Raw genomic sequence first — 24,911 nt, 5'->3', positions numbered from 1 at the left:
CAGTTCAGTAGTACATTCAGCTTACATGTGGCTAATGTTGCAAAGTCGCGACCCACTTTCATATAAATTGAAAATAATAAATTATTTTGTTTAAAAGTAGATTTTACGCCGATCTGATCGGTGTTATCGTTATCGGCCGATAATTAGCATTTTATGCTGACCAGGCTTTCATGTCATAAGTCGCCGATCCGATCAATGACGTCATCGATCGGCTCCGCACAAGACATTTAACTCCGTGTCTTTGTCGCGTATGAATCCAAAAGGTAGTTTATTTTTAGCCTTGTCACGTGTCTTGTTGCGCAGTACTGTAACTATCTGACGGCCAATAACGTTTTTCAATCTTGTCGGTGAAAAAACACGTCGTCGGTGTGTAATGTTGATTTGACCTAATCTTATGTCAGTGGCCAATCCTTGAATGCCCCCTAGAGTAGAGGAAATTGGTGTTTTAACTTTTGTCAAAAATGCTCGAGAATCATTTGAGCTGGGATGGGCTCCAGCATGCCCGCGACCCTTGTGAGGATAAGCTGTACAGAAAATGGATGTATGGCAAGGGAAACCTGAGTAAATTTTTTGTCATCATCATAAGGGGTCTTTGAGCCGTGCTTTGTCTGGTCCCTCACCTCGGACCTGTTTGCCATGGGTGACCCTGCTTGGGGCATAAAGCCCCAGACAACTTAGCTCCTAAGATCATTGGGACACACAAACCCTACAGCACAAGAAAAATGACAGCTCAAGGAGAAGATTACCTCACACTATTATTATAAACACCGTATGCATATAACAACACCATTAAAGCATTTAGATTTTTTACAGTGCAAAGTCAGCTCCACTTCTGCAGAGCTTCAAAAAATTTAGACAGACTCTTGTTGTTCTTCCCCATTGAGATCTTTCATAAAAGGCAAACGATTTATACAATCTGACAAGAAATAAGAGTGAACTGCTTTGGTCAGAGCGAAGCGGACTATGTCATTGTCCGCCATGCCATTTAACAAATAGTCTTCAATTCAAAAGTGCCACTATTTCTTTTGAATCCAAATAAAAGTTCTTCATCTACATTTGACATACTCCAAAAGTTTTAACGCAGAAAGACAATTTAAACCTGTATCGACGCTAAGTTTTCCTGTTCTTTATCTAGATTGTCAACTGTTTTGACGCACAGCGCAGTCGAGGACATCCTGGCCTTTCCAATGATCTCATGTGTTTGGGTGGCTTCGAAGCGGCTGTGATTTCTTCCTGAAACAAAATGGAGAATGCAGCAAAACACAAATGCCAGGAAAAGAGAAATGGAAAGTTAAATATGACAAAGATAATGTTTTTTTCACCAAAGGCAATCATATATTATTGCTTATGAACATGTTATGAGTCATAATTTGGAGTCAGAGTTCTGTTGAACTTTTTGTTCGTAAAAATTAGAGCCCTACTGTCATGGACATGAGGATGATTTGATTGTGTTAGCTCATAGCTAAATAGCTTTGTTTACATTCCATTTTCCTCCCCAAAACAGTTCTTTGTGGGGTTATAAACATGATGAATGTATTCTCTGAATAAAATAATAGATAGATAGAAAGATAGATAGATAGATAGATAGATAGATAGATAGATAGATAGATAGATAGATAGATAGATAGATAGATAGACATAGATAGATAGATAGATAGATAGATAGATAGATAGATAGATAGATAGATAGATAGATAGATAGAGAGATAGATAGAGAGATAGATAAGGTTTGAACTATTTATTTGAACCTCTTTAATTGTGACACTATTGTACGAGGCAGAAGCGAGGCAAATTTTGTACCAAAGAATGGAAGAAAATTCAGTTCTGGAATTGTCAGATGAAGAAAATTCAAACAATGAGCTTGCTTATGCTGGAGAAGAGCAAAAACTCAGATGAAGAGGCAGGAGACTCATCAGATAATCTGACAGACACACATGAACAGGAAAACCGTCGTCCTCTGTGGCCCAAGACCTCGATAGATGGATACTTAAGATAAGTAATAGGAAGTAATAAGATAAGTAATAATAAGCCAAAAAATGACAAGGAACAGGTTCTTCAAGTTGAGAAACTCACTGAAGATTGTCAATGACCTGGATGTAACAGAGGAAAGACATTCTTTGGAGAGTCAGGCCTCTTCTTGACAGAGTAAGGCAAGGCTGCTTTAGCCTCCCGAAACCAGGAAAAGTCTGCATCGATGAGCAAATTATCCCTTTGACAGGTCACTGTCCCATCAGGCAATTTGTTCCATGTAAGCCGTACCCTTGAGGCTTAAAGGTATTTGTCCTAGCTTCTCCTGATGTTCTGATGTTGGACTTTGAAGTACCATATATCAAGGGAAGAATACATTTGCTGGTCAAAGGTTGAGAATTGGGGCAGCGGCAGTACTACGCATGGTTGAAACTGTTCCCACAGGAAGTCTGCTGTACTTCGGAATCCTCTCCGCACCCCGGGCACCAGCTCTTCCAGCTCCTTCCCTCAGGTAGGTGCTACCGATCAATGCAAACTAGAACTAGTAGGCATTCCAACAGCTTCTTCCCTCTTGCGATCAACTTCTTAAACACCTGACCTACAATTCCATTACAACATGCTGGCAATTTTTTGAACTTGAGTTCGTTGTCACATTTCTGTGGGGCCAATTATGTATTACTCGTGCACTCACTGTAGTTGTCTCGCCATGCTGCACTATTTGCATATCAAAAAATCAAGTCAAAAAATTGCCAGCTTATTGTAATGGAATTATAGGTTAGGTGTTTAAGAAGTTGATCGCAAGAGGGAAGAAGCTGTTGTAATGTCTACTAGTTCTAGTTTGCATTGATCGGTAGCGCCTACCTGAGGGAAGGAGCTGGAAGAGCTGGTGACCGGGGTGCGGAGGGTCCGAGAGGATTTTGCACGCCCTTGTCTTAGTTCTGGCAGCGTGCAAGTCCTCAATGGTGGGTAGGGGGGTACCGACAATCCTTTCAGCAGTTTTGATTGTCCGTTGCAGTCGGAGTTTGTCCTTTTTTGTAGCAGCACCAAACCAGACTGTGATGGAAGAACACAGGACGGATTCGATGACCGCTGTGTAGAACTGTCTCAGCAGCTCCGGTGGCAGGCCGTGCTTTCTCAGAAGCCGCAGGAAGTACATCCTCTGCTGGGCCTTTTTTGAGGACGGAGTTGATGTTGGTCGCCCACTTCAGGTCCTGAGAGATTGTAATTCCCAGGAACTTGAAGGTCTCAACGGTTGACACAAGGCAGCTGGACAACGTGAGGGGCAGCTGTGGCAAAGGATGCCTCCTGAAGTCCACGATCATCTCTACAGTCTTGAGCGTGTTCAGCTCCAGGTTGAGTCGGCCGCACCACAGCGGCCGACTCAACCTATGCAGACTCGTCACCGTCCATGATGAGGCCGATGACAGTGGTGTCATCTGCAAACTTCAGGAGTTTGACAGTCGGGTTCGCTGAGGTGCAGTCGTTCGTGTAGAGAGAGAAGAGCAGCGGAGAGAGGACACAACCTTGGGGCGCCCCAGTGCTGATGCTGCGTGTGGATGAGGTGGCCTCCCCCAGCCTGACCTGCTGAGTCCTGCCCGTCAGAAAGCTGTAAATCCACTGGCAGATGGCAGGTGAGACGCTAAGCTGGAGAAGCTTGGTTGAAAGGAGTTCAGGGATGATGGTGTTGAACGCTGAGCTGAAGTCCACGAACAGGATCCTCGCGTAGGTCCCTGCACTGTCGAGGTGTTCTAGGATGAAGTGCTTTCCCATGTTGACTGCATCATCCGCAGACCTGTTCGCTTGGTAGGCTAACTGCAGGGGGTCCAGCAGGGGACCTGTGACACTCTTGAGGTGGTCCAGCACGAGACGTTCAAAGGACTTCATGACCACAGATGTCAAAGCGACAGGCCTGTAGTCATTCAGACCAGAGATTGCAGGTTTCTTGGGGACTGGAATGATGATGGAGCGTTTGAAACAGGATGGAACTTCGCACATTTCTAAAGATCTGTTGAAGATCTGAGTGAAGACTGGAGCGAGCTGGTCCGCGCAGACTTTGAGGCAGGATGGGGACACATGGTCCGGGCCTGCCGCTTTGTTAATCTTCTGTTGTTTGAAGATGCGTCTCACATCCTGTTCATGGATGGTTAACGCAGAAGTCAGAGGTGTGGTTGTGGTCGCGGGTGCGGCCGGGTGGGTGTGTGGTGTGAAACTGTCCATTTCAAATCTGCAGTAGAAGGTAATCAAGTCGTTGGCTAGTGTGCTATTGTTCTCAGCTTGGGGGGATCGTCGCTTGTAATTAGTCAGCGATTGGAATGCATGCCAGACTGATTTAGAGTCGTTTGCGCTAAACTGTTTTTCCAACTTTGCTGCATAGATCCTCTTTGCAATGTTAATTTCTTTAGTAAGCTGGTTTCTAGCTCGATTATACAGGGCCCTGTCCCCGCTCTTATATGCGTCCTCCTTAGCTTGGCGAAGCTGCTTAAGTTTAGCAGTGAACCACGGCTTGTTGTTGTTGAATGTACGAAATGATTTTGTTGGTACACAAACCTCTTCACAGAAACTGATATAGGATGTGACAGTGTCCGTATATTCATCCAGGCTGCCAGCTGAATTTTCAAAGACACTCCAGTCTGTGCAGTCTAAACAGCTTTGAAGTTCCATCTTGGCTTCATTGGTCCACTTTTTGACTGTTTTCACTGTAGGCTTCGCACATTTAAGTTCTTGCCTGTACGTCGGTATTAAGTGAATCAAGCAGTGATCAGACGAGCCTAGGGCTGCACGAGGTATAGCACGGTATGCGTTTTTTACCGTAGTGTAGCAGTGGTCTAAAGTATTATTTTCCCTGGTCAGACAGTCGATGTGCTGCTTGTATTTAGGGAGTTGTGGTTGAGTTTAGCTTTGTTAAAGTCCCCGAGAATAATGAGGGGTGAGTCCGTGTGTTTTTTTTTCAATTTCGTTGACTTGTTCGGCGAGCGTTAGCAATGCGGCGTTCGTGTTAGCTTGAGGCGGGATGTAGGCTGCAGCCAGGACGAATGATGCGAACTCACGTGGCGAGTAGAATGGTTTACAGTTTAAGAATAGCGACTCCAAATGCGGGCTGCAGTGAGTGCTGAGCACCGTGACGTCCGTACACCATTTTTCATTGATATAGAGGCATATCTCGCCGCCCTTTGTTTTCCCCGATGATTCCATGTCGCAGTCCGCTCGATGAATGTTGAAGCCGGGAAGCATGACGGCGCCATCGGGTACAGCGTCGCAAAGCTAGGTCTCCGTGAAGCACATGGCCGCGGAACGTCCGGAGTCTTTACTGGTCTTTAACAGAAGATGAAGCTCATTCATTTTGTTGGGTAGGGAGCGTACATTCACGAGGTGGATTGACAGGAATGCCAATCTGTGTCCCTCTTGACCAAGTTGTGTGGGTCCACCGTTCCTGGAGGTACTGCAATACCAGGTCGACGCATGGAGTGGACAGAACAAGCCCCTATTCCATCTCGCAGCTCCAAAAATCAATTTACCATTTGGCCCCCGGATAGGGGACGTATCAGATATTTAACTGATTAAGAACAGATACTACAGTTGATCTTAGCCAAAAGGCCAAGAAGCGATGCCAACATAACGCCAGAAAAGACGACCTCATTCTCCAGCCTACAAGCCAAAGTTATGGTGGCACATATCGACATGATAATCACAGATGAGTCACATATGGACACGCCAAACAACAATTATGAAACTGTTAGATATATTTTAGAAGTTATCATTTATTTGCTTAGCTTGCATTAGTATTATGGACGATTTTGAGAAAGAAAGATGTCTCGCCTTCAAGAAGATGACTCAGCAGGAATCATCAGAGAGAAGGACGTGGCCGGGACGTGGCAGGTGTTGGTCCCATGTTTTCACCTTGAAACCCTACCCTTAGTGTGTTGTGTCTTGTAGCTTAGTACGTTATGTCTTGTAAACTTAGAAACCTCCCTATTTTTAAATAAATGCAGGAGCGACGGGAGAGATTGTTTAGAGCGTGTAGAGAGGCTGTAACCTGAACAATCTCCCATGCGCCCTCCTCATGAGAAAAAGAAACCAGCGTCTTCATTCCTTTTGTGTCTATTTTTTATAATGTTGGGTGAGATAAATCCAACATTAAATTGGTCCTTCCTTCCTGTCAACACACCCGAGGATTCCAGTTGTGGAGCCGACATCCAGTTAAGAGACCGTGGCCACGGCAATTGAGACCCTTTCCGGGACTGGTCTTCGTACTCCTCAACTGGGATCTGAAGGTTGACGACAATCCACAGGATTGAAGACGACTTTGGTGAGTTAAATTTAAAATTTTTTTTTAGGCGCGACGAAAAAGTCTGCGGCGAAATAAACCTTGTGTAATACTAGTCACTGGCAAGTAAATAAAGGACGGCGGGGTCCGACAAATTCCGCGGGGACGGCGGAGTCCTGTACGTACTTAAATTCCGTGTTTAATAATGTCAACTGTGTTGTTTTTCAACGTTTATATCGAAATATTGTTGTCAGATGCTCGTGTTCCTTGGCCACGTGGTCCACGTCGATCCAATAGAATGCGGAGATTAACGCATATCCTTTAGCCGTGTATTAAGTCTTAAACAACCAAAGAAATCATGAGTTATTTGGAATAAAAGTCGGTTGCTGGTATAATGATGTGGCCACAAGCTGAATAGCTGTTTGCTCAACATTTTGACGAAAAAACATCAATGACTCTGCCTCGCTCAACTACTTCCTGTTTCTTTCTTTGCTAACTGACAGTAGGACGCTAGCGCCATCGTCGCAGAGGAGGCGAATTACACCCCTTCCACTAATTTGGTTACACGACGTTCAAATTTGTCATGTGATAAGTGTTAATAATCGATTAAAGACATGCCAGAAACGTCAAAAGACATGAATATTTGCAATTAAACATTTCAACTTATATCCAAAAACAGTAAGCAATAATCTTAAGGTAATGTATGGTCACGAGGAGGCCCCGTGTGTCTCCATTAGCTTTACCTGTTGATGTGAAGTGACATCATATCCAATTTATCCATCCATCCATCCATCCATTTTCTGAGCCGCTTTTCCTCACTCGGGTCGCGGGCGTGCTGGAGCCTATCCCAGCTGTCATCGGGCAGGAGGCAGGGTACACCCTGAACTGGTTGCCAGCCAATCGCAGGGCACATAGAAACAAACAACCATTCGCACTCACAGTCATGCCTACGGGCAATTTAGAGTCTCCAATTAATGCATGTTTTTGGGATGTGGGAGGAAACCGGAGTGCCCGTAGAAAACCCACGCAGGCACGGGGAGAACATGCAAACTCCACACAGGCGGGGCCGGGGATTGAACCCGGGTCCTCAGAACTGTGAGGCTGACGCTCTAACCAGTCGACCACCGTGCCGCCCATATCCAATTTAGCGTCCTTAAAATCTTCTGACTTGTCACTCGGAGGTTGACAATTTACAGGAGTCTGTCTTCCGTATTAAAATTGTCTTTCAGTAATTGATGGCGAAAATGCAATTTTATCATCTAATTTGTTAAGCGAACCTAACTTGACCACTTGTTTTACAAAGTGATGTTCAGGTCACGTGGGACATCTCAGTGTTCTTATGTAAGGGCTAAATGAGTGTTTCTATTTGACAATGATTTCCTGATAAAATTATTTAAAAATATATATTTTTTGTGAGTCTTCATTGTTAATTCATTCATATTAAAATGTGCAAGTGCACATAATGTCAAAGAGAGAGCACTGAAGACATTCAGAAAAAATAGTTCCAAATAGTGAGGAAATTAAGCAAAGAAGAAGAATCACCTTTATTGTCATGAACATGCACAAAATTTGTTCTCTGCATTTTACCCATCACAGTGAACACACAAACTTGTTAGTGGAACACACTGGAGCAGGGGGCAGCTGAAACGCCCGGGGAGCAGTTTGGGGTATCACTGTCTTGCTCAAGGACACCACAGCCGTGAGTCCGGGGGATGTTGGCGGATGCTCCGGTCGGGGTCTTGAATCAGAATCAGAATCAGAATCATCTTCATTTGCCAAGTATGTCCAAAAAACACACAAGGAATTTTTCTCCAGTAGTTGGAGCCGGTCTAGTACGACAACAGTTGACAGAGAACACTTTGAGACATAAAGACATTGACAAAAAAAAACAGTCACTGAGCAATAAAGGGTTAATAGTTATCTGGTAATGCCGGTACATTTTCTATTTTTATTAATTTATTTTTTTACAATTGTACAAAGATGCAGAGTCCTCTAGCACTTAGAGAAGTTTGAATGACTAATATAGCAGTAGTCCGGTGCAATGACCATTGTGCAAAGGGCGCCGAGACTTCAAGGACTCATTTAATTAATGTATTCAGTACCTAAACCATTTAGTGATATAGAGACCAGTAACAGAACTTTAAAATCTGTTCTACAGCTGACTGGGAGCCAGTGGAAAGACTTCAGAATTAGAGTAATATGCTAATGCTAATATGAAGAGTGATAGGTAGGTCATAATTTAGCCTTTTTGTTTTTGTAAATAAATAATCTCCCCGCCTTTCCTTGTTTACAATACATGACAACAACAACACATAGTCCTTCGGTGAACGTGTTGGGTGAACGTGACCTTCGGGGATGGATCATTAACGGAATAAGAAAGAACCTGAATGACAATATGAAAAAGAACTGAACAAATGTTTTTGATGAACAGTTTTTAATGATTCAGTGCACTCAAACACTCATCACTATCAGAAAGATAGTACCATGCTTCATTACCACACAACTACTTCACAATTGAAAACTGTTTTCTCTTTTGTTAACCAATGATCAGGGGAGAGCGCGAACACAATCCCCCACTACCAGAAATTATGCAGTCGAGACTCCCACATTCGGGGAATTCACAGAGGTCAGCACAACCGGAGTGCAATGGCTGAACCTCACCCTGGGTGAACCACCTTCTTGATCATGGTGTCTCCCCTGCCAGGTAAGTATGAGCTGGACTTCGGCGCGAGCACGCAAGTCATTCATGCGCACGCTATGTCAAGCGACGGTGTCGTCATGAGCATGTGAACAACCATACACATAAGGGGCAAGCCGGAACATACGCTAGATGAAACGCTACTGTGTGCTAATACATGAAGAAATATGCTTCATATTTGAGAATTTCAGCTTAAATTGAGACAGTAAATTGATACCCATAATTTAACTCTTTTTAACTCATTTTTTTAACTTTAACATTTAACTCCGCGTCTTGGTCGCGTATGAATCCAAAAATGTGTAAATGTGTGTTGGTAAGACAATTAAATTCCTTGATACTTTGTTTCTAAACAAGCTGACAATGCACTTTTGACCACTTTGTTGCTGTTAACTAGTTAACCAAAATGGTAACTTTAAACAGAAACGAAAGGCCTCATAGCTCAGTGGCTAGAGCACTGGTCTAGTAAACCAGTGGTCGTGAGTTCAATTCTCACTGAGGCCTGAAGTGTAGTTTCCTAGTTGTTATACATGACGCTAGACAAGGTAGGAAACCAGCATCCTCAATAGTCAAAGTTTTTAAAGGGCAATTTCAGAAGCAAAAAAAGGAGACAGAGGGAAAAGGGAGCGAAATAATATAGGAAAAGAAGACAACAAAAGATGAAACTCTTGCTGTTAACAAGATGAGGAAAGTAATATTCAACTTCGCAGAATCGAGTCTTGTATGGGGTAGTTGTGCTACACACTGCGAGGTAAGGATACAACAAGATAGGACGGGATTGGACAGGACAGGGACAGGAGTGGAATCCTGCAGGACAGGGGGTTGTGGACCCGGCTGTTCAACTGAAGTGTGGTGGGAGTGTAAATTATAAACATCTACAGGACCAGAGTGTAAGTGAGGGGCTACTCAAGAAATTCACATAGTTCTCAGTCATTTGTTGAAAATGAATGGAGGAAAAGTGTGCTGGTGGACATTTTTAAGAACAAAGGTGTTGTGCAGAGCACTGGGAACTATAGAGGAATAAAGTTGATGAGCCACACAATGAAGTTTTGGGAAAGAGTAGTGGAGGCTCGACTCAGGACAGTAGTGAGTGTTTGCGAGCAACAGTATGGTGTCATGCCTAGAAAGAGTACCACAGATATTTTCCCGAGAAAGAGAAAGAGTACCACAGATGCATTATTTGCCTTGAGTATGTTGATGGAAAAGTACAGAGAAGGTCAGAACAAGCTACATTGTGTCTTTGGAGATCTAGAGAAAGCCTAAGTACCCAGAGAGTAACCGTGGTACTGCATGTGGAAGTCTGGAGTGGCAGAGAAGTATGCGCGTCCACTTGCGCCAGACATTCAATCTGGCCTCCGGTCACTTTTCTGGGGACTCTAATTGGAGTTATTTTTTTTGGGGGGGGGTGCGGGTCGGGCTGCAAGGTCCAATATAAAGAAACGATGGATTCTTAAAGACGAGCAAAGGCATTGACGTCGATGGTGATCGCTGACAACTCGAAGCAAGCCCCGGATAATACAAGAAAAAAAGAAGGCGGAAACAATAATGTAGAACAACAATCTAATCGGAAACAAAAACATACCGAGAAATAGAACAAATATCCACTGCAAACATAATTATCTACGTTGAAATAGAAGAATAATCTACTCTTAAACAGAGCAAGAATCTAAAGAGAACCATATACTCTGAAATAAAACAACAATAAAAAAAAACAACAACAAATGTACTAAAATCCACTGTGCTACAGGACAACCATCTTGAAGTTAGCGAGGTGTTGTCGCTAACGAGATCTGAGCGTAAACACTAAGCTTTTGCAAGTGGAAACACACCGACATGTTTTATGCATGCGACATCTCCAGATTATTTATTTCCCCCTTTAAAAAAAAGAAAGATAAAGAAAAATGTCTGCTTTTTTTGTCGTCTACAGCTCCCGGCGTCATTAGCAGACTTTATCACTGACACTTAACGCTTTACAGCCTCGTTATCACGTCGCCTCAGTTTGTCAGGAAAAAGGCCGACGATGCGCTTAGACTCCCACGCTTTTTTTTATTTTCATCAGGCGGTGGGTTGTTGCCGCGTTCCTCCCAAAAAAATGGTGTTTGGTGTTTATTTTGAGACTAAACATTCTGCCGTAAGCAGAGCGAGAACAGTCACAATTGTGTGTAGAATGCTTGTGTGTGTTTTTTTCTTTCGGTTTGCATGCATAACTCAATGATGACATGTATGCCAGGTTGGACACGAAAGAAGGACAAAATGATCTATACAGGTTGGCCAGACAGAGGGATAGAGATGGGAAGGATGTGCAGCAGGTTAGGGTGATTAAGGATAGAGATGGAAATATGTTGACTGGTGCCAGCGGTTTGCTCGATAGATGGAAAGAATACCTAGAGGAGTTGATGAATGAGGAAAATGAGAGAGAAGGGAGAGTAGAAGAGGCAAGTGTGGTGGACCAGGAAGTGGCAATGATTAGTAAGGGGGAAGTTCGAAAGGCATTAAAGAGGATGAAAAATGAAAAGGCAGTTGGTCCTTATGACATTCCTGTGGAGGTATGGAAGCATCGAGGAGAGGTGGCTGTGGAGTTTTTGACCAGCTTGTTCAATAGAATTTTAGCGTGTGAGAAGATGCCTGAGGAATGGAGGAAAAGTGTGTTGGTGCCAATGTTTAAGAACAAAGGTGATGTGCAGAGCTATGGGAACTATAGAGGAATAAAGTTGATGAGCCACACAATGAAGTTATGGGAAAGAGTAGTGGAGGCTAGACTCAGGACAGAAGTGAGTATTTGCGAGCAACAGTATGATTGCATGCCTAGAAAGAGTACCACAGATGCATTATTTGCCTTGAGGATGTTGATGGAAAAGTACACAGAAGGTCAGAACGAGCAACATTGTGTCTTTGTGGATCTAGAGAAAGCCTATGACAGAGAACCCAGAGAAGAACTGTGGTACTGCATGCGGAAGTCTGTAGTGGCAGAGAAGTATGTTAGAATAATACAAGACATGTACAAGGACAGCAGAACAGCGGTGATGTGTGCTGTAGGTGTGACAGACGAATTTAATGTGGAGGTGGGACTGCATCAGGGATCAGCCCTGAGGCCCTTCCTGTTTGCAGTGGTGATGGACAGGCTGACTGTTGAGGTTAGACTAGAATCCCCGTGGACCATGATGTTTGCAGATGACTTTGTGATCTGCAGTGAAACAAGGGAGCAGGTGGAGGAACATTTAGAAAGATGGAGGCATGCACTGGAAAGCAGAGGAATGAAGATTAGCCGAAGTAAGACAAAATATATGTGCAAGAATGAGAGGGGTGGTGGGGGAAGAGTGAGGCTCCAGGGAGAAGAGATAGCAAGGGTGGAGGACTTGAAATACTTGGGGTCAACCGTCCAGAGCAATGGTGAGTGTGGTCAGGAAGTGAAGAAACGGGTCCAAGCAGGTTGGAACATGTGACAGAAGAGTCTCTGCTTGGATGAAGGGCAAAGTTTATAAAACAGTGGTGAGGCCAGCAGTGATGTACGGATTAGAGACAGTGGCACTGAAGAGACAACAGGAAGCAGAGCTGGAGGTGGCGGAAATGAAGATGTTGAGGTTCGCTCTCGGAGTGCCAGGTTGGATAAAATTAGAAACGAACTCATCAGAGGTTCAACCAAGGTTCGATGTTTTGGAGACAAAGTTAAAGAGAGCAGACTTTGATGGTTCGGGCATGTCCACAGGAGAAATAGTGCGTATATTGGTAGAACGATGATGAGGATGGAGCTGCCAGGCAAGAGAGCGAGAGGAAGACCAAAGAGAAGGTTGATAGATGTCGTGAGGGAAGACATGAGGGCAGTTGGTGTTCGAGAGGAGGATGCAGGAGATTAGGTTTAAATGGAAAAGGATGACGCACTGTGGCGACCCCAAAAGGGACAGCCCAAAGGAAAAGAAAAAAACAATCGTTCAGTCAAATAGAGCAAAGTTTTTAAAGGGCAATTTCAGAAACAAAAAAAAAGGAGACAGAGTGAAAAGGTAGCTAAATAATACAGGAAAAGCAGACAACAAAAGATGAAACTCTCGCCGTTAACAAGATGAGGAAAGTAATCTTGTACAATTACGCAGAATCGAGTGTCGTATGGGGCAGTTGTGCTACACCCTGTGAGGGAAGGATACAACAAGATAGGACAGGACTGGACAGGACAGGGACAGGAGTGGAAACATGCAGGACAGGGGGTCGTTGACCCGGCTGTAGCCCTAATATCAGTCCCCCCCATGCTAAGTCATCCCTGCATGATGAAGTTTTCTCAAGTACAAATAACCATATACTGGAACTATCATGCACTATTTGCAAGCACTCCCACCCATATCTTCAGCCCTGGTCTTGTAAACCAACTTTCAACTCCCACTGGGGGCAGATGACAAGTTATATGGTTTATGGGATGTGATGCGGATGCTGCTATTGGTACTTCAATGTATCAGTAATCTTCTGTCTTCGTTGGTGCTGTGTTGGCTTGTTCACCGAAAGGATTACGCGAGACCAAATAATGAGGCTTCATGCCTCAGTGGTACGAGCCATGGTCTACAAAGCCAGTGGTTGGGTTAACCAAGAAAATATACTGGAAAAGGTGATGCAGTTGTCCTTAGAATACCTCAAAAACCTGCAGGTCAATGTTTTGTCTCTTCCAATCAAAGCAATGTTGTTGTATTTTCAGGATTGTTGTCCTTGGATTTTCAAAATGCTGTTTGACCATGGCAACTGAAATAACATCACACTACATTGCTCTTATCCTGCCTTTGACTAGGCTAAAATCCAAGTCCTCATAGCTCAGCCGTTAGAGCACTGGTCTTGTGAACCAGGGGTCGTGATTTCAATTCTCTCTGGGTCCTGTTGGCAATCTAAACTGCTGCTATCAATTATGTGAAACAGGATAACTCCACCCAACTGCTACACTCTGCAGTTGTCATTGGAACAGGAACCTTCTTCTCCTCAGTCAATACTCACAATCGCTGTACCATAAATTACCATTTTGGCCCAACTAAAGGTCAACAATGCATGAACAAGAGTAACTGTATTCCCCCAAACTGACAAATACAAAGTGCTTTTTAAACACACACCTACTACTAGCCACTACGAGCTAATCTGGGACATATTATTCTGTGGCAACGAAATTAGCGCTTTCACCAAAATGCCAACGCTAGCCAAGACAACAAGTGCTTAGATCCCTGGTATAGTAAACCAGTAACTAAATGAGCATGTAAATATCATGCACAATTCAAGCCTCATACATTTGTATTTCTGCTGCATCCACAGCCTTTGCTGCATTTGCATCTTTGCGCTAACTCACAACTAGGGTTTAGCATTTTTTTTTTATTGTTGTTATCCGGCTGTACAACTGAAGTGTGGTGGGAGTGGCTATGTAAATTATAAACATCTATAGGACCAGAGAGTAAGTGAGGGGCTACCCAAGAAATTCTCATAGTTCTCAGTCATTTCTCGAAGATGCCTGAGGAATGGAAGAAAAGTGTGCTGGTGCCCATTTTTAAGAACAAAGGTGATGTGCAGAGCTGTGGGAACTTTAGAGGAATAAAGTTGATGAGCCACACAATGACGTTAAGGGAAAGAGTCGTGTAGGCTAGACTCAGGACAGAAGTGAGTGTTTGCGAGCAACAGTATGGTTTCATGACGAGAAAGAGTACCACAAATGCATTATTTGCCTTGAGGATGTTGATGGAAAAGTACAAAGAAGGTCAGAGGGAGCTACATTATGTCTTTGTAGATCCAACCGGAGAAGGAGCTGCCAGCTATGAGGTCTGTTAGTGTTTCAGCTAATGTACTTTTACCTAATTTTGCAAAATGAAACTTCAAGTATTCTGAGATTTAAGTCGACAAAAGGTTGGAAAGGTCTGGCGTCAGCTTATTGACTAGGGATGAAAGCGTACCTGATGATTTTTGACACACTCAAAATGACCATGCAGACAGCCACATTCCAACTGTGGATAGCATCATGAATTGCAACTGCGAAAATTGACTTCAGGCCTCAGTTAGAATGGACCTCGCAAGCAATGGTTTACTAAACCAGTGCTCTAACCACTGAGCTACAAGGCTTTCTTGTGCTGGATAGACTTAGTGTATTCGTTAAGGACCTAATTTAGCTGTCACGCGGCATGGTCAGCACGTCTGCCTCACAGTTCTGAGGACGGGTTCAAATCTGGCCTCGCCTGTGTGCGTTTGTATGTTCTCCCCATGAGGCAAGTGGTCCCGCAACGCTATCCACCATGCCGCCTTCGACACCACACACCTGCTCCAGCAACTAGAAAAATTCGCCATCACCCAGGCCGACATCAGCGGAATCCCCAGACGTTCAAAGCGTTTTGTAGGGGGCCTACTCATTGTTTAGCAAAGGAACCTCCACGGTTAATGGCATCATCTTAAACATTCCTAACATTTGACGCAGTATGGAGAGACAAACCGCTAACCGCAAACCGCTAACCTCCAATCGTGCGGCGAGACACTCGAGGGCAACTATCCTTGTCCTCAACACGACAGTGTCATCCTGAACCAAACTAGACAACTGCTGTCGGTGATCCAAACGGATTATGCTCACACACAGATTGTTACCAAATTGATGAATGACATGCTGTGTGAAATCTCTTCATCCATAGACAACTTAGCAATGGGTAGAATCCCTCCATATTTGGTACCCCTGAGCTTAGTCGAAACCATCCTGTCTAAAGGTCTAGCAAGCCCCATAACCCCTCTCCAAGCGCACTTGGCTTTTTCTCTCGGGAGTTCCACTGTCTTGTATGTCGTAATTAATGTTGGCATCTGGCAGCACGACACTTACGTCCGAGTCAGTACTCCAGCGGCAGTCGCCTATCATGATCGTAATCCTGATCTGCATTTGGCGCCAAATTTGCATCCTCGCAAAAAACATTCCTTACCTGTGTCCCAGTAAACTGTTCATCCGAGATGTAGCGGATGGGATTTGTGGGCTGAAGCCTAAGAAGGATGGGTCGCGATGTAGAGCAGAAGCTACACCTCGCTACCAGGTTACTACAACTCACGTGGAAATTGTTGGGTCCAAATGGCTAGTCAACACGCCAGCCCGAAGCGCAACGCTGAGTTATGACCACCATGACACCACGACAAGACTCGCCCTGCCAAATCAAACCATGTGGCTCGACGTCCCCAAAGATGCCATTTTCCATATTGAGGACGTCGCCCTCGACCACCTGCCAGCCGACAATTATGAGAAATTTTTCAGACAGTACACATTGGAAGTTGATCCTGAGACGCTATCAATCACCCACATTGACGCGCTATTAGCACTGAGGACAGACCACCCGAGCCCCCGCTCATGGACTCCTGGTCCGCAGCAGAAAACATCTTAATTGCCTTGGTCAGTCTCAGTTACTGCATGACTTTCGCCATCGCCTCCCTGCCCTATCGAAAGACTCAAAACTTGCAGGGTCTTCTGAACCAGTGCCCAAATGCGTGACCCAAAATTGTCCGAAGGAAAAGAATGACTGAACCCGAACCTAACCCCATACAGATTGGGGAGGAGGTCCTCCTTGACCTAAATTGCCCCCCGGACCTCTCTACCCCCTTTTGAATCTAGGATTCAGCTCTCCCCAAGATGAGAACCTCTACTTGGCAACTTCCCTCTCCTTGATTGATGTGTTGGGGTCTACACCCGACCACTGTGCCCCCTATGTGCCAAGTTGAAGCTAGCTACCTTTTCTTTCTCTTCCTTTCTCCTCCGTAGCAGTGTGTTGAGTTTCTCCTTTTGTTTTTGTTTTGTTTGACTTTTACTGAGAACTCTACACCTAGTTAATGTTTTACCCTTAGTTTTAGCTTCGCCCCCTGGCCCGAATTACTGGTCTCACTGCCATCCCAATTGACACACCGACCGATCCACACACGTCAGTCCTGACAGCTATATATATACACATAGGCTGACTTTAAGTAAGAAGTTGCCATGAACAACTGTTATAGCCATAAAGGGGTGGGGGGGGGGGGGGTAGACGTCGCCGAGATCCCCAATCGAGCCGGATCAAGCCAACGAAGGGGGGATATGTAGCAGACACACCATTAAAAGATGACACCCAACACCCCAGTCTCAGGCTACCGCCGCTCTCCCCGCCGAGGTAGACAACCACGGAGTGGCGAGATTCAACTTCGCACTCAGACGCTAAGTGAATCACAAGCCAGGAGCATCAAAATGAGACAGACAACTGGTTTTGCACGCCGGCGCTAAGTGAATTACCACCACCAGGAGCATCAAAGCGGAGATAAAAGACACCTGGTTTGGCAACCAGAACGCTAAATTAATTAACTTCCATCTCCCAGCCAGACCAGGATAATGGACGGGGTACTAGCGACACCCACAGGCGGCGGAACGCCACTGCCAACGCGGGTTCACTAACCACAGTCTTCACTGGGATCTAATATTTTAAGAACTTTACATGTGTAAGCAGGTCTATCTGTGTGTTGTATGAAGCTTATATATAATTACACAAAATGGAAGTCCTCGATTTATGAACGAGTTCCCTTCCTACGCTGGCGACGTAACACGAATTTCCGCGTAAGTCAGATTTCCTGTAAATTGTTTTGATGTTGAGGCGGCATGACTTGATGGTTGATTGTCAATTCAGAGAAAATTTAATTTGTTTAACATATGGGTGAATATAAATCTTTGTAATTTTGGTGGCAGTGTAGCTGTCACAAAAAAGTGTTTCTTTTCGTACAGAGTTTTATGTTCCAACAGAGAAAATGTCTTGTTATAAATTTAATGTCGACAAGTTTTGTGGTGGCGGCACGGTCGCCGACTGGTTAGAGCGTCAGCCTCACAGCGCTGAGGACTCGGGTTCAATCCCCGGCCCCGCCTATGTGGAGTTTGCATGTTCTCCCCGTACCTGCGTGGGTTTTCTTCGGGCACTCAGGTTTCCTCCCACATCCCAAAAACATGCATTAATTGAAGACTCTAAATTGCCAGTAGGTGTGACTGTGCGTGCGAATGGTTGTTTGTTTGTATGTGCCCTGCGATTGGCTGACAACCAGTTCAGGGTGTACCCCACCTCCTGCCCGATCATAGCTGGGATAGGCTCCAGCACGCCCGCGACCCGAGTGAGGAGAAGCACCTCAGAAAATGGATGAATGGTTGGATGAAAGTTCTGTGGCATGATACTACCACCTACTGGTCACAGTGTATATTGCCACTGAATAGTCAGCATGCAGCGTCACATGATCAGTGAAAAGGAAACGTGCTGCCAGGGGCTCGTAGGTGAAAACAAAAAAATGGACGCTCAAGGACTGTAACAACTCCTAAATTTCTGGTCAGAAGGCGCACACGTTTTTCACTGTGTTTACTGGTGTGAAGAAGAAAAATGCTGGTCAAACTTCAGTTGGAGCGTGGCTTATCTGTACAAGAAGAAAACTGGGAGCAGTTGTAGCCATCTTTTACCCAAAGTCAGCTGGAATGGGCTAAAACTCACAGGCGGGATAGAAAATTGATATTGATCAATTAATCCAATTAGGAAAATGAAAATATTCAAATACAAGCCTATGGACTCATGCTAAACCAGGAAATTGTTTACTGATCATTCTGATGTCACAGGTGAAATTTGAACATTCCTTTAGGGATTAAAAATGGAGGAAAAACGAAACCAACATAAGAATGATCTAAATGTAAAAAAATAAAGTTGCTCGATAAGTGCTACATTGGACACTATTTTAACTTTGTGCAATACTTTGTTTTTTTTAAAGGAAAATGTTCAACATATAATTCATATTGGCTTGTGCTCAGTTGGTGCTACTGTTAATTTGAATGTACAATGTGCAATTGCTATATTGCTAAAAATGTTTAGTTTGCTTTGTACGATTGTTGCATGTTCTTTTATGTTCATTTTAATTTGGAACTGAATGTGTACCATTCTAAAAAGTATTTGAAATGACCGTATGTCTGAATGTAACAACCACAAAATAATACGGAAATATACAGTATAAACACGGTGTGATTTCAAAATTGAAGCATCTTTGTCACCCTTGGATCTCTTTGTACAGCAATATATACAGTTGATATGAATTTCAGGAATAAAATAGGCTGATCAGTAGTCTTCAGTAGTCTTCCGTGCTGCCTCAGTGGAACCAAGGGTGCTGTTGAAGCTGGGACAGAGTGGCACAGGCGTCAGGGTCTCTTGTCAGGCATGCGCTCAGCAGATCTTGGAGTCAATTGACATTAGTGATGAAAACAGGCGACCTATGCGGAAGTCGAAGATGGAGTCTAAAAATAGACACGCACAGGCGCACACGCAAGAATGGATAAATAAAAGTCGCAAACGACATGTCGATCATTGTAACGGAGTAAAAGTGTCAATCCTTTTTCACATAAATACTCAAGTAAAAGAAAAAGTATGGTGCATTTAAAGTACTCTGACAAGTACAGTTCCTCGAAAATGTTACTTGAGTAAATGTAACAGAGTAAATGTAACGCGTTACTACCCACCTCGACTCGTAACCCAAAACACACAAATCTCAAATCATCCTCATTGAAATAAATGGATATGGCATTAATCTGTTCGAGAGCCCCAAAAAAAACAATTTTCTGTAGAATTTTTCAATAAGAAAATAGCAATCTATGCTATTTTACTTTATAAAAAGATACAGTAATTACATAATTTAATGGAATGTAAAGAAACATTTTGCGCAAAATGATAAACAACCCTTAATTGTTTTTTGTTTAGTGTGAGATTTAAACTTCAAAGGGGAGTGACAAAAAAACAGCTTGAAGCGTTTTTAAAGAACTGATCACTCTCTGCCAAACTGCTTCTTGTTGTCCTTATTGTAAAGTTCATTGCCACCATAGCTGGCACTCATAACTCATTTTTGTTCGCAAAACAAGACAATATATCATGCATCATAATCACAATACATATGTAGGAGTCATGAACGGAACAGAGGATAGGACCCAAAAATGCAAGACTCCAAAACAAATGGACAGTTTCCAAAAAGAGTGGTTTAATAGACGGGCATAGGTCGGTACACGGGCAGGCAATCCAAGAAGGGCAACAGTATCCAAGAACATGAGGCAAAGAGGCAAGGTCGATAATCGGAACAGGGTCAAAGTCTTACTGTGAGTCTGTGACAAGGAATGCTGGAACGTGACGACAAGGTACAACGAACTGGCAACGAGTGGGAATGAGACACGAGGTTAAATACAATCGGTAATTAGGTATGAACGAGGCACAGGTGGTGAAGATGCTCACAGGATCAGGTGTGTGAGAAACGAGAGAGAGGAAGACAAAATCTGGAACACACGCACACACACACACACACACACACACACATGACAGTACCCCCCCCTTAACGGCCGGCCCCAGACGGCCCTGGGGCCCCTGGATGCGCAACGTGGAAGTCCCGAATGAGCGAATCATCCATGATAAACGCAGACGGTACCCATGAACGTTCCTCAGGCCCATAGCCCTCCCAGTCTACCAGATATTGAAACCCCCTCACCCTCCGACGAGACAACAACAGCCGCTTCACAGCGAAGACCGGGCCCCCATCCACAAACCGGGGGGGAGGAGGGGGCCTGGAAGGCGGGACCAGAGGGGACTCCCGGGCTGGTTTGAGTAGGCTGACATGAAAAGCAGGGTGGACCCGCATCGACCTTGGGAGCCTCAGCTTCACGGTGACAGGGTTGATGATCTTTGTGATGGGGAAGGGCCCAACTGACCGCAGTAGAAGCACCGCCCTTCCCTCAGCCGGCGTTGACGTTCCTCAGGGGAGAGACGGAACCTGCCCAGTTGCATGGGTTCCTCCGTGGGGACGTTAGCCAGTGGGTTGAGACCGGAACCAGGGGATCTGCCTTGGTTTGGCTGGTCACCGAGGCTTGTCCTCAAAGTGCGCGGTGTCGCAGACTTCCGCCGATCTCCATCCAGCTCGCGATACAAAAGCCTCTTGTCGATTTTTACGGCGAGAGCGATGAGAGTGTCCAAGTCGGTCGGCAAGTCTAGCGGCACTAAATGATCCTTGACAGCGGGGGATAGTCCTTGAAAAAAGGTATCGAGTAGCGCCCGATTATTCCAATGACTCTCAGCTGCTAGAATGCGAAACTCAATCGCGTAATCTGACACCCCGCGCATGCCTTGTCGTAAGGTGACAAGGGAGCGAGCTGCCTCACGATCAGGAGTGGAAAATTGAAAGATTTGCTCCATAGTCTTTACGAAAAAAGCCCATGAATGACACGTGGCGGAATTGCGGCTCCATTCAGCAGTAGCCCACGCCTCCGCACGACCAGTCAGGTGGGAAATGACGAAAGCGATCTTTGCCCGCTCGGTGGGGAAGGCAGCTGCCTGGAGCTCAAAGTGGAGTTCGCACTGCGTGATGAACGGCTTAATGTTCCCAGAATTTCCAAAGAACCACTCCGGTCGAGAGAGCTGTGGGCAGACAGCAGCGGAGGTGGCAGGTGGCTGCATGTTGACTGTTTCACATGGAAATACCGTGGCGGTATTGGGTGTGGTGCCAACTGGTTCCTTTTCTTGGATAATTTTCATAAGAAGTTCAAACTGTGAGGCCACCTGTCTCATCATATTGTCCTGATGCCTTGACAGTCCCTCTAGATGAAGGTGGAGGGCAGCAAGCTGCTCATCCTGCTTCGAGAGGCGTTGACCCTGCGCTTGAAGGGCTTTGCGCACCGGGTCTGAGTCTGCTGGGTCCATGTTATGGCCAGTTCGTTCTGTCATGAACGGAACAGAGGATAGGACCCAAAAATGCAAGACTCCAAAAGTTTTTTCCTGATGGTAGCCTTTGTTATTTTGGTTCCAGCTCTCTGCGGGTCATTTTTTTTTTAAATGGACAGTTTCCAAAAAGAGTGGTTTAATAGACGGGCATAGGTCGGTACACGGGCAGGCAATCCAAGAAGGGCAACAGTATCCAAGAACATGAGGCAAAGAGGCAAGGTCGATAATCGGAACAGGGTCAAAGTCTTACTGTGAGTCTGTGACAAGGAATGCTGGAACGTGACGACAAGGTACAACGAACTGGCAACGAGTGGGAATGAGACACGAGGTTAAATACAATTGTAATTAGGTATGAACGAGGCAGGCACAGGTGGTGAAGATGCTCACAGCATCAGGTGTGTGAGAAACGAGAGAGAGGAAGACAAAACCTGGAACACACGCACACACACACACACACACACACACACACACATGACAGTAGGAGTCTTTTGAATAATTTATTCACAAATTATGGTGGAAAACAAGTATTATATCACCAACAAACAAGCAAGATTTCTGGCTCTCACAGACCTGTAACTTCTTCTTTAAGAGGCTCCTTTGTCCTCCACTCGTTACCTGTATTAATGGCAACTGTTTAAACTCGTTATCAGTATAAAAAACACCTGTCCACAACCTCAAACAGTCACACTCCAAACTCCACTATGGCCAAGACCAAAGAGATGTAAAAGGAAACCCGAAACAAAATTGTAGACCTGCACCAGGCTGGGAAGACTGAATCTGCAATAGGTAAGCAGCTTGGTGTGAAGAAATCAACTGCGGGAGCAATTATTAGAAAATGGAAGACATACAAGACCACTGATAATTTCCCTCGATCTGGGGCACCACACAAGATCAAAGGTCAAAATTATCACAAGAACAGTGAGCAAAAATCTAAGAACCATACGGGGGGACCGAGTGAATGACCCGCAGAGAGCTGGAACCAAAATAACAAAGGCTACCATCAGGAAAAAACTACGCTGCCAAGCACTCAAATCCTGCAGTGCCAGACATGGCCCCCTGCTTAAGCCCGTACATGTCCAGGCCTGTCTGAAGTTTGCTAGTGAGCATTTGGATGATCCAGAAGGGGATTGGGAGAAAGTCATATGGTCAGATGAAACCAAAATATAACATTTTGGTAAAACCTCGACTCGCCGTGTTTGGAGGAAAACGAATGCCGAGTTGCATCCAAAGAACCTCCATACCAACTGTGAAGAATGGTCGTGCAAACATCATGCTTTGGGGCTGTTTTTCGGCAAAGGGACCAGGACGACTGAGCCGTGTAAAGGAAAGAATGAATGGGGCCATGTATCGTGAGTTTTTGAGTGAAAACCTCCTTCCAACAGCAAGGGCATTGAAGATATGACATGGCTGGGTCGTTCAGCATGACGATGATCCCAAACACACCACCCGGGCAACGAAGGAGTGGCTTTGTAAGAAGCATTTCAAGGTCCTGGAGTGGCCGACCCACTCTCCAGATCTCAACCCCATAGAAAATCTTTGGAGGGAGTTGAAAGTCTGTGTTGCCCAGCGACAGCCCCAAAACATCACTGATATCGAGGAGATCTGCATGGAGGAATGGGCCAAAATACCAGCAACAGTGCGTGAAAACCGTGTGAAGACTTACAGAAAACATTTGACCTCTGTCATTGCCAACAAAGCGTATATAACAAAGTATTGAGATGAACTTTTGTTACATACTGAATCCTTATTTTCCACCATAATTTGCTCATAAATTATTTTAAAATTTGATTTTCTGGATGTTTATTTCCTAATTTTGTCTCCCATAGGTGAGGTATACGCATGATGAAAATTACAGGCCTCTCTCCTTTTTTGAAGTGTGAGAACTTGCACAATTGGTGACTGACTAAATACTTTTTTGCACCACTGTACACACACACACACACACGTCAACAAAATGGAAACATTTTTTTGAGGTAATTAGAGCCTTAAATAGGTCAATAAGTCAGAACAACATATGACAGATACACTTTAACCAGTGAGTGAGCTGCGGCCTTGCAGGTTGGTCATGACCTGCATGTTCTTCAAAAAAAAAAAAAGGCTGAATGCAGTCTCAGGCATGGCTGCTGGTGTGAAAGTGAGCTCACCAAACTGATGAGCTTTTATGGACCTGAAGGCCCTCAACCGATAGGAGGGGATAAATTCAAACATCAAGCCCTCTCGTCTTTGTTGTCCATAATTTGTACAGTTGCTGCATGAGGGATATTTAACTCTTAGGCCTACTACACTAGTGTATCCATTGTTGATCATTATTGTGGGACATTAAAGTACTGTGAATATTACATTTAAATGGTTGTAGACCATTTTCTGTTGAGTTTAGGATATGGGCTGTAATTGCAATTTGGTTTGTTTGTTCTCGGGATGCTGCACGCGTGCAGGAATTTTCGTAGGCGTAGGTGCAACGTAGCGCAAATAGGTCTTTGATGAATTGTCACCGTGTCCTGTTTTGTGGCGACATGAGAAAAGCTTCAGTTAAAGAGCCGCCACTGTCATATAGTATGTCGGGAAAAAAAGCTTTTGATAACTTAATGTCCCAGGTGTTGCGATGGTACTGACCAAGTTTGAAGTCAATCCGATGAAAGCTGTCGGACAAGTTCTCAAAGGTGTTACACCTGAACATTGTTCAAAAGTGTACCTTTCAAAGTTCATAGGCGGGTTTCTCTTAAGTTTAGGATATGGGTCGTGACCCACTTTAATATAAATTGAATTCTTTTATTTTTTTAAACAGCCTCTCAAAACATGGACAGTATATTATATTTTTAAATGCAGTTTCAAATGGGTTTGCTGTACCGCTAAAGTCCTATTGCCTGCCATGACGTCCACCAGCCAGACTGGGCTGCTCTGTGTATTTGTTTCCAGAAAACATGGCATTAACATTGTCACTTTTCTCCGATGCTCCATGTCCAAACTTAATACACCTCCATACAATACTGAAGGTCAGAATAACAGACAGACCCCAGAGTTACTTGTTTACCTTCTGTTCACTGCTTTAAATACAGTTCAAGTTGATATTTATTTTGACCAAGTTGTGGGGGTGCACTGTTCCTGGAGGTACTGCAATACCAGGTCGATGCGTTGAGTGGACAGAGCAAGCCCCTATTCCATCTCCCAGCTCCAAAAATCAGTTTAATATTTGTTCCCCGGATAGGGGACATATCAGATATTAAACTGATAAGAACAGATATTACACTTGATCTTAGCCAAAAGGCCAAGAAGCGAT

General features: G+C 44.5%; 5 non-coding genes across 5 annotated transcripts; 1 reads left to right on the top strand and 4 right to left on the bottom strand.

Moving 5' to 3' along the window:
• Positions 1–822: 822 nt before the first annotated feature.
• LOC133398415 (U5 spliceosomal RNA) lies at positions 823–936 on the bottom strand. The gene has a single exon (XR_009767813.1). It is a non-coding gene; the product is annotated as a U5 spliceosomal RNA (small nuclear RNA).
• Positions 937–5,382: 4,446 nt separating this feature from the next.
• On the bottom strand, positions 5,383–5,574 carry LOC133398414 (U2 spliceosomal RNA). Its single transcript, XR_009767812.1, has one exon. It is a non-coding gene; the product is annotated as a U2 spliceosomal RNA (small nuclear RNA).
• Positions 5,575–8,780: 3,206 nt separating this feature from the next.
• LOC133398412 (U1 spliceosomal RNA) lies at positions 8,781–8,944 on the bottom strand. The gene has a single exon (XR_009767810.1). It is a non-coding gene; the product is annotated as a U1 spliceosomal RNA (small nuclear RNA).
• A 414-nt stretch (positions 8,945–9,358) lies between these two features.
• On the top strand, positions 9,359–9,431 carry trnat-agu (transfer RNA threonine (anticodon AGU)). The gene has a single exon. It is a non-coding gene; the product is annotated as a tRNA-Thr (tRNA).
• A 15,289-nt stretch (positions 9,432–24,720) lies between these two features.
• On the bottom strand, positions 24,721–24,911 carry LOC133398413 (U2 spliceosomal RNA). The gene has a single exon (XR_009767811.1). It is a non-coding gene; the product is annotated as a U2 spliceosomal RNA (small nuclear RNA).

Source organism: Phycodurus eques, unplaced genomic scaffold (genome assembly GCF_024500275.1).
Source record: "Phycodurus eques isolate BA_2022a unplaced genomic scaffold, UOR_Pequ_1.1 contig_134, whole genome shotgun sequence".
Classification (NCBI taxonomy): domain Eukaryota; kingdom Metazoa; phylum Chordata; class Actinopteri; order Syngnathiformes; family Syngnathidae; genus Phycodurus; species Phycodurus eques.
This window is presented reverse-complemented; position numbering and strand designations above follow the sequence as displayed.